The 4,817-nt window shown below is 35.0% G+C and overlaps 1 long non-coding RNA gene across 1 annotated transcript; it reads left to right on the top strand.

The window, feature by feature from the left end:
- Positions 1-1,258: 1,258 nt before the first annotated feature.
- LOC128552237 (uncharacterized) lies at positions 1,259-2,402 on the top strand. The gene is made up of 3 exons (XR_008369020.1): positions 1,259-1,373; positions 1,792-1,890; positions 2,332-2,402. It is a non-coding gene; the product is annotated as an uncharacterized LOC128552237 (long non-coding RNA).
- The last annotated feature ends 2,415 nt before the right edge of the window (positions 2,403-4,817 follow it).

Below are 4,817 nucleotides of genomic sequence, written 5' to 3'. Positions count from 1 at the left end.
GTATGTCATAGTAAACTAATTCAAGCCTGAAAGCTATTACATGTTTCTTTTGTCAATCCTCGGGCCTGTTTACATGGAGAGGTGGCGAATACAATGTACCTTAAATGGTATGATCCTTGTGCAAAGTAGAACTAAGAAGAGGTGGTACAAATGCATGTAGATACCAAGACTTGCATGATGTAAATACTCAAAGTACTTCATACAATATAGTAAAACTAATTAATTTATTTGGGTTTTACGGCACACCAACACAGTATAGGTTAAAAAAACCAATTCAATTCAAATCTGAAAGCTATCTCATGTTTCTTTGTCAATCCTCAGACCTGTTTACATGGAGAGGTGGCAAATACCTTAAATGGTTCGATCCTCATGCCAAGTAGGACAGGAGAGGTGGTACAAATGCATGTAGATACCAAGATTTGCAGGATGTAAATACCTAAGTTTGTCATAATACGTAGTAAAAACCAGTTCAAATCTCGTGTTTCTTTGTCAATCCTCAGGCCTGTTTACATGGAGGGGTGGCGAATACCTTAAATGTTACGATCCTCGTGCCAAGTAGGATAGATTAGGAGAGGTGGTACAAATGCATGTAGATACCAAGACTTGCATGATGTAAATATTTAAGTATGTCATACATAGTAAAACCAGTTCAAATCTGAAAGCTATCTCATGTTTCTTTGTCAATCTTCAGGCCTGTTCACACGGAGAGGTGGCGAATACCTTAATTGGTACGATCCTCATGTCAAGTGAGACATGAGAGATGGTATAAATGCATGTAGATACCAAGCTTTGCATGATGTAAATTCTCAAGTTAAATTCTTAACGTACAGTTATGTCTCCTAAACTGCTCTCTAAATTTTCAAATAATTTTACATGCACAACACCATCATGAGCGCAAGGAACACGTGCATTTACATGTTACTTTGACCTTCACCTTGACTTGAGATACTTTTTAAAGTCAGTGTCTTCAGAAAATAAGCAATTTAGATGCCATACGATATGGAGGTATTCATCACCTTCAGTGATAGCTCTAGTTATTTAAATTTTAAAGATTTAATGACTGAAATTGAACCATTTGATACCATTAATGGCATAAAAAGTTTATTCAATGAGTACTGTCTTGTTCTTATAATGCGATCTACTTTTGTCAATACGATTGCTGTAGAACAGATTGGACCTATATATTTACAATAGTTTAACTGTTGTTCTGTTTCCTTTTTACAGTCCCAATATTATTGCACATTCGGTAGCAAAGATGTTTTACGGGATCGAATAAGGTTTGGTCATTGTATTCCCTGAAAGGAATGAGAGGAGAAAAGAAACTGGAAGACCTGGCTATCTGCAGGCCAATGCTGGCTGCAGGTCAATATTGAGTAAGTTCTGTATACTGTTACAGTGTGGAGTAAATGTGTTTTTAACATGTCCAGAGAAAGAGGATACATGTAGGTAGCTTGGTAATTAAAAAAAAAAACATGTTTAGAATATTGATAACATAAATCATCATCACTGACAGGTATTTTCTGAGGACAATTCAGAAAAGAAAAAGCTCAGCTGGGCCTCGTGTTCTCAAACCATTTTTCAGTCTCATTTGTTGTTTTATCTAAAACATCATAATCAATCGGGAATCCATTTAAATAGCTATTTTAGATAGTTTTAAATTTCATTTTTTGTTTCATTATATAATATAAGATTTAAATTAACATGTGAGCATGGCGCCTAATGTGGATGCCTCTTTTGTGATAACGGCAATTTGATTACAACTTTTACACCACTGTAATGATTTTTTTTCAGATGCTCTTATGAAAACTCATGACAATAACAAAAAAAAAGAAGCTGAGGATGCTGTTTTTAAAACATGCTCCATTCGAAAAAGGTGGATTGAAATTTAAGGTAGGCTTAGATTCTATTGCTTTTCTATTGTTCAGCGTTGATGCTTTTTGGATAAGTCAGAAAATTTACAACATTAAAACAGCACTTGCTTGAAGGTCAAACTGACTTAGATTACAGCTAAATGTATCTAAAGATAAGTGTAACTTGATCGAGCTCTTGATAATCTTCAGCTTTACTTCTTTGTTTTTGGTGTTGCACTAAAAAGGTCAGCATAATTTGATTCAGGTTTTACTGCAGGATTCAGGATGGTTGAACTGATATAAAATTAAAGAACCAAATCTTCATCCTTAAATTTTGCTTAAAACATAAATTTAAGTTTCTGAAACAATTTAAACAAATAATGTGTCTTTGCTCCAGAATCATTCTATCATTGACATTGTTTTACACAAGTACTTAATATTAATGAATTATATTAAAACAAGACATTCAATATTATTACAGAAAGGTGTGACGGGTGCGTCTGCTGCAGGCAGGGAGGATTTGATGGTCAGGCAGAGAATTTGGAGACATACTGTAATGTTTTTAATGTGGACTTGCGTGTGATTTAAGTTTTCACAAGGGTTTTAGTGTGTGTGAAAGTATGTCAGTTTTTCAAGATTGAGCTATGACAATTTGCTCAAACTACATAACTCAAAGAACTTTGAAGCGGTCTTGTTGACGTCATGAGCTTTTGTTTAATACCAGTATTGGTGATATAGGTCCATGATTATATACTGTAGAAAGTGAACAAGTTCACTGCTCGATACAGATAATCATATAGCCTGATCTCTGAATGATATTTATGAACCAAAAGAAGGCATAAAATAAAAACATACTGTAGTGATTTGAATTATTGATATTGTTAAACTAGATCTGGGCCTGTATTCATAAAGGATCTTAGTAAAAAATATTATCTAGAACTTAATATTCTTTGAACATTCAAGTCAAAAACTTTTCACGCTCTTTAAATATTTCACAGCATGACTCCAAACTTGTATATTATACCAAAGAAAAATAGATTGGCAACTTGAAAGGCGTATAGAGCAAATCTCACCAACATCACATGGCAACTGAATGAGGTCTCCTTTTAGTAAGCATATTTGATCACAATTGATCAAGTCAGCAAACGCTTTGAAATAAGAAAACTTGATCGTTTGTGTATAATGCTAATGGTACCTTTTTAATAATGTTACCAGTATTTTCTACACAGGAAAGCAATGAATTTTTGATTGGAAGTCTGAGAAATCAACAGTTGTTGAAAAATGGACTCGATTCGGTTTATTACGCGCCAGTGTAACATTAAATACTGACCACGTTGAAAATTGACCCCATAGATCCTTTTCAACGTTGAGAATTGACCCCGTCAACATTTCAACATCAAATTTTGATCAAAGGGTCCTTTTTCAACATTGAGAATTGACCCCGTCAACATTTCAGCATTAAATTTTGATCAAAAGATCCTTTTTCAACACTGAGAAATGGCCCCACCAACATTTCAACATTAAATTATTGGTTATTTTTAAGGTTAAAGTTTTTCGGCAACCTTTGTTTTTCTGTCATAGCTTTGTTGTTATTGCTTATATCTTTCTGTAACTTTACATAAACATTGTCCAGCATACAAACAAAGTATGTACAGGGGGTGGGCCCATTATACCCAAGGTCAAGGTCACCAAGGTGTTATACTTAGGTTAAGGTCACAAACTTGTTATACTTGGAATTATTTTAATGTTAAATTTTTTGGAAAGCTTCGTTTATAGACATACCTTTGGTACTTTAAAAGATAGTGACTTCACTTTATCATCATCATCTGCATGTGTGGTAGCAATCCCAATAACTCTAATATGTGTTCTTGACAGAATTATGCACCTTGATGTATCTTCCTTTTAAAGTAGAGGTCTCCTGTTGAGACATATATTCATTTTACTGTCAAATCACCGAATAGTGGAGCGCGCTGTCTTACGGACAGCTCTTGTTGTTGAGACCCCTTAGAGAATTTCAAATTTGTTGTCGCATATCTTCACTCTGATGTGTTGCACACAAGTCGCATCCATATAACCATGGTCAAGGTCACACTTTGGTCAAAGGTCAAAAGAGAGTTTATTCTAACACATTCTTTGTTTATTCTTTTACTATTTTTTATCAGAAAATCAAATTATTGATCGTCTGCGTTACTTAAATTTTGTTTTTCTCAAAAACTGTCAAAGGTAACCATTTGAAACTTGGAAAACTTGTTCACTTTTACACATTTTTATATGCCCGAAGGGACGTATTATGTTATGACGCCGGTGTCCGTCCGTCCGTCCGTTAGCAATTTCGTGTCCGCTCTGTAACTCTTGAACCCCTTGAAGGATTTCAAAGAAACTTGACACAAATGTTCACCACATGGAGACGACGTGCAGAGCGCTTGTTTCGGATGACTGGGTTCAAGGTCAAGGTCACACTTAGGGGTTAAAGGTCATATAAGTGTGTTTCGTGTCCGCTCTGTAACTCTTGAACTGCTTGGAGGATTCCAAAGAAACTTGGCACAAATGTTCACCACACTGAGGCGACGTGCAGAGGGCATGTTTTAGATGACTCGTTTCAAGGTCAAGGTCACACCTGGGGGTCAAATGTCATATATGACTTTGCTTTGTGTATATTGCTCTGCATTGCAGTGCTCTTGTTTTTATTTGGCAGATCCCTTTTTTGTTCTCTTACAATAATTTTTTTTGTATTACTTCCCTTTTTTATTACTATAAATAGCTTATTTTGAAACTTTTTTATTATTTGCCATAGGGAAAAACCGAGACCACTTTTCTGTGGTACAACATGTATGGTACCTCCATTGTTTAGGTGTATTTTGACATAACTTTACCTGGTAAGAATTTTTTTGTGGACTTGGAGTTTTTTTCTGGATTTTCTTCTTTTTTTTTGTTCCTGTCCTTTGGGCTTCAACAGTCAAGTTCTTT

This window comes from Mercenaria mercenaria, unplaced genomic scaffold (genome assembly GCF_021730395.1).
Source record: "Mercenaria mercenaria strain notata unplaced genomic scaffold, MADL_Memer_1 contig_2190, whole genome shotgun sequence".
In the NCBI taxonomy this organism is placed as follows: domain Eukaryota; kingdom Metazoa; phylum Mollusca; class Bivalvia; order Venerida; family Veneridae; genus Mercenaria; species Mercenaria mercenaria.
Note: the sequence above shows the minus strand (reverse complement) of the source record. Positions and strands in the feature narration are given on the sequence as shown.